Source organism: Arachis ipaensis, chromosome B05 (assembly GCF_000816755.2).
Source record: "Arachis ipaensis cultivar K30076 chromosome B05, Araip1.1, whole genome shotgun sequence".
Classification (NCBI taxonomy): domain Eukaryota; kingdom Viridiplantae; phylum Streptophyta; class Magnoliopsida; order Fabales; family Fabaceae; genus Arachis; species Arachis ipaensis.
The window spans coordinates 25,161,065-25,172,367 of record NC_029789.2 but is presented as its reverse complement, the minus strand read 5'-3'; positions in this window follow the sequence as shown (position 1 = coordinate 25,172,367).

The following is an 11,303-nucleotide window of genomic DNA, read 5'->3' as shown; positions in this document are numbered from 1 at the left end:
TATAAAATATTTTATATTGTGAATGTACCAAAATTAAATTTGTATACAAATAGGTAATATATACCTAGGCATATATCGATTTGGCGTCCAAGAGTGAAGAATCTTGGAATAAGCCAAAACCTCATTAGGTAGCTGATGACATCCTTAATCAAATACCAAAAGACAATCTTGAAAATGATGAGGTTTTTGCAAAATTTTAAAAAACAGATCAATTATTTAACCATTTTAATTATTAGTTTATTAATTTAACTAATTTAATCNTTATAATGTTCTCTCTGAGAAAAAATTAAAATGGTTACACATCCAATAAAAAATACAGGAAAAAGAAGTAGTAGGCTCGTAGCAGAGAAAAAACAGAAAGAGAGAATAAACTACAATTATTCAATAATAAATAATAAAATTATACAAGATAAAAATAGATTTTTAGATATATCCTCACACTTTACACTCACACCTTTTATATACACTGATTAAGATGGGTAAACATTAATTTCTAAAATCAGAAATTTAACACCTATTGAGAACTAACATATTTAACTAATTTTGATTTTTTTTATTAATTAAGCTTTGATCAGGTTCTTTTCACTTTTATTTCTACACTTTTCAACCTTAACTCTTCCAGTTACATGTACAGACTCTTTAACAACAAATGACCATTTAATTGAGTGATACATAATGGAGTTTGAACAGTAATAAATAGAGTCATCATCAAACAGTGACAAAACAAAGCTAATCAACCAAAAATGAATTTGAGCACTGAGCAGAGCAACTATTACCTTTGCTAAGTGAGGCAGTGAGCAAAGTTTGAGGAAGAGCAGTTGAGTGCGACAGATGACGGCAACCTAGCGATGACCACGACGATGGTGACCTGGCGATGACCACAACGACGGACCACGGGTGAAGAGTGGTAGAATAGGGCCCGTGGACGCTGATGATTGGCGAATCTAGGGAGGGGTTGGAGGCTTTGAGAATGATGAGACGAACGATGATGGGTTTGAGGCTACGAGGGACAAGCATGATGGACGACTCGATAGACGACGAGGGACGGCGGGCAAAGTGCGACTGAACAGTATACGGGGTTGGAGCACAACGACTTGACGAGCACGATGAAGAAGCTGGATACTGGCGAATGAGGAGAGGGGTTGGAGCACGACGAACAGACGAAGATCTTGAGTACGGTAGTGGGTGGCGGCAGTGAGAAGAACCGCAGCGATGGTGGCGGTAGATGAGGCTGGCGTTTCCTTTGAGGGAGGTGTTCTTCAGTTTTGAGAAACTAAGAAGGAAAAGTATATGGAACCAAGAGATGATCAGTCAAAAATTAAACAACTCAATTAATTATAATTAATTTCTTTTATTAAATTATAATTTAAATAATTGACATTAATGATTTGTTTGAAAAATTAGGTTTTGTAAAACAACCCCCATAATCCTGTATTCTTCTCTCCCACATCGCGATAACGCTCTGCGATGGTGTCCCGCCCCACTGGAACTACTCTCGCCATCGTCGTCCCTCGGGAGTGCCATCTTCCCTCGTGATTTACACCGCCGTCAAACACCGCAGCGCCTCCCTCGCGATTCGCAGCCGTCACCACCGCAGACCCGTTTTTGTCGCGATTCGCAGCGCCGCCAACCACCACAGCCTCCTCGTCGCGATTTGTCACCACCACACCACCGTTCTCGTCGTGATTCGCACCACCGCTACCACCGCCGCAGCCCTCCCCCTCACGATTTGCAGATTGTATGTTCCTCTGAAGCGTCTAAAGCTGAATAGTCCTTGATCATCAACGCAATGGCTATGAGACAACCACTCTTGTTTAAGACAAAGTAACCTTTTTATTTCTTCATTAACATCACCTTCTGCATTCACCAAATGGGAATTCTCCCTGCTCATAAACAATTTCTAGAATCCCCAAAGCATTATGCCATCTACTGAAGGGTGTGCCATGGCTTTTCTCATCATAACTTCCAAATCATCAGCTTTAACATACTCATTTCTTGAAGAAACATCAAGCTCAGTGAACCATGTTGGTAAACCAAGAGTCCCTAATTTTTTAAGTGCAGAACAAACAATAGAACCCACAGGACTATCTATGTGTCCTTGAATTCCAATTCCACCAACTGGTGCACTTTGGTGTTGCAAATCAAGAATCTGTTGAATGTATTTCCCTGGTGTTGATCTTGAACATGTTTGCTAATTGGTGTGCTGTCTTGAACATGTTTGCTCTTATGTCTCTACCAAGCTTGTCTTGATAAAATGAACCATGCAGCATTTCATTGTTAAATTCAAGAGGCTGCTTAACTAATTTTGGACCGCTTTCATCAAATCGTCTTTGTTCAGTGATTTGATCCACTGCTGAACTGTGCCTTCTACTTCCCAAAAGATGCAGTGGCCGCGGGTTTTTATCTTATTCTTGAGGCATAAGTCTAACATTTCATCAGCATCTTTGTAGTTGATATTCCCTTATTATGGTTCTGTCCAATACCACTTCAACTCATTTCCAAACACAGCCCAGTTAAACAAATGTGATAATGTTACCTTTTGAGACACTTTTGATATATTTTGAGATTTTTCTTGAGTTATAGTTGTGAATTTTTATAATATTTTAAGAATTGGATGTATTTTATTTTGGTTCTATTTAGTATCTTTCTTCTTGTAGGCAACTTGAATGTTTATGCAAAAATTTACATCACATGACGTCACATGTTTCTTTTGTTAAACAAATAGATGTTTTTTTTTTATACTAAATGGATGATTCTTCTTGTATTACTTTTGGTCATAATGAATTCCTATATCTACAACATTGTAAATTGTATGGATAAGTTGAATGAATATTATGATTCATTTCATTACATCTTAGCATGATAACAATTTTATAGTTATTTATGTGGGATAAGCTTTTTTTATTTTTCATTCACATGGCTTCTATTAAAATAACATCTATTTAGTATGAAAAAAGAAAATCTTGATGCTTGACAGAAGTAACATTTACTAAGAAAGTCCTTCTTAATTTTGCAACCTCCACCCAAATAATATTATAATTTTGTATTTATTGTTTGAACATCTTAAATTTCTTAGCCAGAAAGTCCTTCTTAGTTTTGAAATTATCATCCAAATCAAGAAAATAAAAACCAAAAGATTAACTGAAATCAGAAGAAAAAAGAAATGATTTCTTGATGCTATACTTGGCTTCTAGTATCTAAATAAAAGAGTTTTCTTTATTCTTCATCTTTCCTCTTAAACTCAATGAAAATACAATCAGAAGAAAACATAAGAAAAATTCCATACTTTCAAGAACTTCTCACCTTGTGAATTAAAGAAAAACACTCTATTTGGGACTAGATAACTGAGACATGGTTGGACATGCAACATGTCAGAATAATGAGAATATGGCATGCATATCCATATACATAGTATTTATTAATTTATTTACGTCAAGCTGTATGCAACAAATGAATATCCATCTATGTCTATTATATATTAACTATAAAAATGCTCATAAGTCACAATTGAATCAATAAGTACAACATGTGTTCAATTACTTCAAAGTTAATTTTCATCTTAAATGATGATTCATTTCAAAGAATCATCCATTTAGTATAAAAAGAAACATTCATTTGTTTAACAAAAAAAAAAAAAACATCGGACGTAGATTTTGGGACATTGTGCTCGGCTCTTCACGATCCCCCTGGAAAGTGAAAGCAAAACAAAGCAATTACGGTCAAGGTGTATGCAACAAATAATAGCCATCTATGGCTATTATATATTAACTATAAAAATGCTCATAAGTCACAACAATTGAATCAATAAGTACAACATGCGTTGAATTACTTCAAAGTTAATTTCCACCTTAAATGATGATTCATTTCAAAGAATAATCAATTTAGTATAAAAAGAAACATTCATTTGTTTAACAAAAGAACCATCCAATCTATAATTAAAAAAAAAAATCCAATCTCAGATAAAAGAACCATACAGTTGTCCAACTAGATAATCATCTCATAGCTACCAATAGATCAAGTTAAAATTCCAACAAATCTGTCCAAAAAATTACTTTTTGATGCTACAATGTTAAATGGCCACATTCAAACCAAGTTATAACTAACTTTTTTTTCCAAAACTCCCAAACCATAAGGAAGAACATCAGCTACTGAATACAACAGAAATCCAGCATGACACACAGAATCAGTAACATGAAAAATTAATTTCAAATCATACACTCAAATATCTAAAATTATTTAACAAAAACGTCCAGTAATTTAACAAAATCAAAGAACATCTCATATGAACACCATTCCTAGTATCTAAACCCTAGAACAGATCAGAAACATCTAATCTCTAACAATTACAATTACAATATCCAACCCAGATAAAAGCAACATCCAATCTCTAATAATTGCAACATCCAATCATAATTTCAACAACATTCGATTTCTAATTACAGCAATTCAACAGCATATAGCAAATTAGCAAAATTAAATCAAATTGATTACCACCGCAGTTCCTGAATCCTAGCACAGATTAGTAACATTTACTGTCAAACGAAACCATACCCATCCATTTACCTGTTACAGTTGCCTGAGGAGGTTGTAGAGCAGCAGCAAGCGACGGAACTGGAGGAGACGGGTCCTGCTGACCTTCACGCGGAGGCGTTGAATGGTGCACGATGCGGAGCTTCGACCGAGCCAACAGTGAAGACGAACCCGCAACAGCAAGTTCGAATAGGGTCAGACTCGCATCCGATGGTGCTGATGTGGAGCTCCGCGGACTACACGGTGCAAACAGTGGTTGTTGAAGACGCTGGGTGCGAGGTCGGGAGAGTGATGCGCCACCGTTGGGAGATACGCTGGGTGGGGGATATGCCACCGTTGGGGATGCTTGCCGACGGGATTGAGGTGGGAGGTGATAAGCTCTGGTCGTAAGAGGCAGTGGGGTGAAACGGAGAATTTTGAAAAACTAGGGTAAATGCTAGGTAATTAGAGTCGCGTCGCTTTGGTACCGTGTGCAGAGGCGCGATGGGCGGAGAGGCTAGGAACGGCGTCGCAGCGTCCGAAGAAGAGAGGGAAGAGGGTTGCGCGATGTTCCGGAGGCGTGGCGCGGGTGTAGATGATTTTCAAACTTCTGTGTGGTAAAACGGTGAAAGCAAATGTAGGGTTTTTGGGGAGGGTGATTCTAGTTTATCCTGTGTCAATTTTGGGATGGTGCTGAATTGATTTGGGCTTTCGGGTTCCAGTCCAGAGACATTTGGCTGGTTTTTGGCTGATATGATCTTGGTTCCCTAGCATTATTGAACTGAGAATGATAAGGGAGAAGAGTTCGACCAAACCTATGTTTCAATTTTTTTTTTTAAAATAACAAAACGACGTCGGAATTTAAAAAACTAGCCGGGTATTGGTGCAGTTTAACCGGCCGAGCGATTTTTTCATTTAACGGTTTTATTTACTAAACTGAATCGTAATTGCCTCCGATTTTTGGTTAAACCAGTCCGACTGATTGATTCGGTCCGATTTTCATAACCATGGGTTTTTGGCATGCCTTTTATGCATTAGCTAATTATGCATATTATTATAATTAGATTTTAGTTTTTTTAGGCATAAATAATATAAAATATTTTATAAAGTCATTCAATAATATATTATCCATGTTCTTTGAATTGTTAAACATATAGAGTGAAAAAATAGTTATTTTTTTAAATAGTAATATATAATTTAATATACATGTAAAAAACTTTTAAACTAATAGTATATGTAATGTTCTCTTAAGAATATGTGCCTATTAGGGTGAGTTGTGCTCTGTTAGGGTTTAGTGTAAAAATCTTAATTTTTCATCTCTTAACATATTGTGAGACTTGGTCTTGACCTTTGCAATCAAACGCACCCAGAGATCATACATGGCTACTAGTAATGTTAGTGCTACACAAAATTTGGATTTTCTTGGAGAAGAAGAGGAAGAGATTGTGGTTCTTGAAGCGAAAGATGTAAAAGAAGGGATTGAAGGTTGCACTAAAAGTCTTGTAGGACGGTTAATGGTAGATAGGGATTTCAGTGAAGGCACCATGGAGAGAGCATTTAGCGCTATCTGAAACCACCCAGGGGGCTAAGGGTGAAGATGCATGAAAGGAAACAGATGTGATCAGAGTGGAAAGAGGATCACCCTGGCTGTTTAAGCAAATATGATACATCTTAAGCGGTAGAACCCTCCCATGAAGATAGAAGATGAAGACTACTCCCAAATACCAATTTGGATTCAATTGTGGAGAATGCCTGAGTTTAGTAAAACAAAAACAGCAGCAAGGAGAATAAGACAGTGACTGGTGAGGTACTAGAAGTTGATGCTTTTATGATAATAGGCATGGAAGATAAGATAATGAAGGTAAGGGTTAATTTGGACGTGATTAAAACACTGAGACAAACAATTAAGATTTCCAGTCCTGATAAATCAGTGTTTGAGATTAGGCATAAGTATAAGAAGTTAGGGGTTTGCTGCAGTTTTTGTGGGCATATAGGGCATGAAACCAGAAATTGTTCTTTTTACTAGGAAGTTTCAGCGATTAATCTAGAGGTGGAGGAGAAGTGGAGCAAGGAGATGAAGTCAGACCAGTTAGAATGGAGAGTAGATGATCAAAGAGAAAATTCAATTCCTAACCAACAGAAAAAAGAAGCGGGATTCCAAGAAACCAACCAGAAACCCACATCTATAAGCTTAATAAAGAGTTTCTCTCAACTCTCATTTACTGAAACAACTTGCATTTCAAATTTCCATCATAGAATAGACCTAAATCCACAACACATAAATTCAACCACCTTAAACAAACACACACGCATCCCAACCATAACAGCTACAAACAGCCAGCAATATACATCATCACATAAACTTAACACATTCATGTCCACATCAACCTAAAACCCTAGCCAACAACATGCAATTACACTCATATTTGACAAACACATTCATAACACACACCTATTATCATCAAATAACCCAACCCATTATGACAAAAACTTATTAAACCTTACAATTAATAATCCAAAAGTAAGAGACAATAGAGGAGATGAAAGAAGGTTGGAATTGGGGAAGCTAAAAAATTTTCATATCGGTAATAAAAAGAAGGAATTTATAAGGAGTAGTAAAAAACAAAAAATAAAACACCTAGCAAGGAAGGCGGAAACAAATGGGACCATCAAATTATTAGAACTAAAATAAGCACAAGGCAGAGGGGGGAGGAGATAAATGTAGAAGGAAAACAATTGTCAATGGAGAGTAATGCTGAAGGGCTTTTGGATGTCATCCCGCAAGAGGAACCCCAAAATTTATGAAGATGCTCAGGTGAAATTGCCAGAGTTTGGAAAAAACTCCTGGTAGTTCACAACATCAAAGGGATTAAGAGTTACCATTCTCTCGATGTGGTATTTTTAAGCGAGACAAAACACAAAATCTCGTTTGTTGAGAGACAAGTAAGGAGTTGTGGCTATCCGAAAACCTTTTGTGTTAATCCAAATGACAATGCAGGAGGATTAGCACTATTTTGGAAGGAAGGAATGCGGTTGGAAGTCAAGCAAAGTGCTGAGTTCTTCATACACTTCACCATTGAGGATCCAGAAAGGACAATCAATTGGAAAATGTTGGGAGTGCACCTCTACAGCAATGATAATACTCGTATGACGCAATACATAGACTTACTAGAGGAGATTGGACATATGGGTGATCGATATTTGGTTGTAGGAGATTTTAATGCAATTATGGCAAGACATGAGAAGGAGGGAGGAAGAGATAGGTCAGTCGAATCGATGCAGAATTTTCATAATTTTATCAATCGAAGAAGGCTGGTGGATATAGGTTACGTTGGAGAGAAGTTCACTTAGTGTAATAGGAATTATGGGAAGAGAGTAATTAGAGAGAGAATTGATAGAGCCTTTCTTTCTCTAGAATTACGGAAGGAGTATCCTTTGGCTACCAAAGAACATTTGAAAGATATCGGCTCAGATCATAAACCAATTCTTCTGAAAACTAATTCAGCAACTCAAAAACAAAAAAGCGATTCAGATTTCAAGAGAGGTGATGTGGGAAAGAGAAAGTGGATAACATTGTTCCAGAAGTGTGGAAGCTCAGCATCAATGGCTCATCTATGTTTCAACTATTTCAAAAGTTAAAAATTTGCATATTTGAAATAGTGAAGTGGCAGTTAAGGGCTGGAAACTCAAGGAGACATATGGCAAGATTTGAAGATAAACTAGCAGAGCTTAAAGGAAAACCAGCAGAGGCAGATAAAATTGAAATTATGCAGTCGGAAGAAGAACTCAGCAATGCTAGCATGATGGAAGAAAGATTCTGAAAAGAAAAATCAAGAATAAATTGGCCAAAATGGAGAGATCAAAATACAAGATTCTTTCACTCAAATAATTAAGCCATGAATAGGAGGAATAAAATTTGAAAGTTTGAAGATGAGAATGGAAATTGGTGTACAACACCAGAGGAAATCGGTGGTCGGGCACAAAAATTTTTTGAAGACTTATTTACTACCAGCAACTCTCAAGACCCAGCATTGATGCTAGAGGACATTAGAAGGAAAGTATCTTCTGATCTTAACCGGAACCTTATAAAACCAATGGAGAAGAGTAAATTAAAAAAAAATGTTTTTCCATTAACCTAGGAGCTACACCTGGGGACGATGGATTTACAGCAAAATTTTTTTAGTTCTATTAGGGAGTCATTAAGGAAGATGTCTATTGGGCTGTTAAGAGTTTTTTTGGAGGTGAATGCATTCTAAAGAGCTTTAACCATACGGAGATATGCATAATCCCAAAACTTTCGAATGCATAGTTATGAATCAAATTCGACCTATTAGCCTTAGCACAGTATTTTACAAGGTGATATCAAAAATCCTAATGCACAGGTTATAGCCCCTCATGAACAGAATCATAAGTGATAACCAAAGCACTTTTATCTGGAGAAGGCTAATAAGTGATAACATATTGGTGGCCTATGAATGCATGCATTTTCTGAAGACTAAAACTTATGGAGGAACAGATATGGCCTTGAAACTAGACATGAACAAGGCCTATGACAAGGTGGAATAGAGGTTTGTGTGGTTTATGATGGAGAAGCTTGGATTTTGTCAGAGGTGGATAGAGTGAGTTATGGAGTGTGCCACTATAGTTTCTTATTCTGTTATTGTGGATAATGTTCTTACGGGTTTTTTCAAACCTAGTAGAGGGTTCCATCAAGGAGATCCCCTTTTCCCTTATTTTTGTCTTATATGTGCGGAAGGCCTATCCTTTTTGCTCCACAAAGGAGAATAGAATAACCTATTTTAGGAGTTTCGGCTGAACAATAGGTGTCCTATTATTAATCATCTCTTATTTGCTGACGACTCTCTATTATTTTGTAAGGCAAATCCCCAGAGCTGTGGTAATCTGCTCAATATCCTGCAACAATATAGCTCTATAAGCACGCAAATAGTTAACTTGAGTAATTCGGCTGCCTTTTAAGTAGAAACACCCCTCAGACTATTAAAGAAGAGTTGGCTGCATTACTAAGAGTCCCTAATATAGGAGCACATGACAGATACTTAGGACTCCCTTCCACTATCAATATATTCAAAACTCAGATATTTGCTTTTTTGAAAGATAAAGTTTCTAAGAATCTATAGGGTTGGAAACGCTCATTATTGTCAACAAGTGGTAGAGAAGTATTGATCAAAGTAGTAGGAACAACAATATTTATATATACGTTAAGCTGCTTTAGATTGCCCGAAACGCTGCTAGATGACCTACACAGAATGATGATGCAGTTTTGGTAGGGATAGAGATAGAGTGAGCAAAGAAACAAAGGAACATGGAGGAATGGGTTTCAAAGATCTTAAGGCCTTCAACTTAGCAATGTTAGCAAAAAAGGGATGGTGATTGTTGACTAGACCTAACACTCTATTTTAGAAGATATTTAAAAACAGATTTTTACTATTTTAGACTAACCTATTTTCTACAAGCTAAATTTAGTATGAGACTGTCTTAGGCCTAGCAAAGCTTTCTGGAAGGGAGGAAGGTCATGGAATAGGGAACAAAATGGAAGATCACAAGGGAAAGCATGGTAAAAATCAAAGATAATCCATGGCTCGAGAATTTACCTCCATTCAGATAGGATGTAGAGGAATGCAGTAAGAAGAATTTAACTTATATCTGGCTACTCATTGATTCTTTAGGCAATTGAAATACCGAATTAATTCAAGAAAACTTTAGTATAAATATTGCACAACAAATCTGTCAAATGAAAATTGAACAGGGAGAAAACTCAGTAATATGAAATAACCATAACTCAGGTGACTACACAGTTAACACAGGTTATGAAATAGCTTACAAATTTGTTCATCCACCAATTGAAGAACTAAATGAGAGATTTAGAGAAAAGAAGGTATGGAGGAGCATTTGGGATTTGAGAAGTCAATAAAAAATTAAGGCGTTCATCTGGAAGTTTGTACATGAGGGTCTGACAGTAAAGGCGAATCTCCACACCCGAATAGCACAGGTCAGCAACATATGCCCAAGATGCTTGTTGGCACCATAAACCCATCTCCACACCATGGTGTTTTGTCCGGAAGTACAGAGTATCTGGGATGCTTCTTCAATGGCGAGTGCGATACTGAGAGACTCGAGCCTTCAACAATGGTAATGGTGGAAAAAAATGATTGAATACCTACAGTAGATAGGAAAAATGAGGAATCACATGGCAAAAGCTAGCTACCTCCTACAGAAAATTTGGTTGGCAAGAAATTTACTAGTTTTTTAGGATAGAAGATAAGAATGTGAGGAAGTTTTAACTCAAGCGTTGAATTTGGTTGAGGAATTTGAAAGACATGGAGCTTATGGCCGTCGAAGATGAAGCAAAAGGGGAAAGATCGTGTTCACTTTACCTTTTACCTGAAGTCCCTTTTAGATAATTGTATTATGGATATTTTTGGGAGCCCCCTTTTTTATTTTCGTTTTGCACTTGGGTACTGTAATCAGAATCTATTTATGATTGCAATAATAGTAATGTCTTTGGAAAAAAAAATAATAGTGTATGTATCAAAATTAAATTTCTCTAATTCTTGCTTTTTCTAAAAGTGAAACTTGTCAATAAAAGAGACAATTCATCATCTAAAGTTAAGTTAGAGATTTGAAGTACAAAAGTAGTAAATTTCTTTACGTAATCACTAGTTGTGTTTTTGTACCATCTCTTCTATTCATTTAAAAAGGAGATTTCAACAACCTCTTTATCAAAAAAGAGTAACGAACTCACCTCCAAAGATGGAACTACTCAAAAGGCAGTT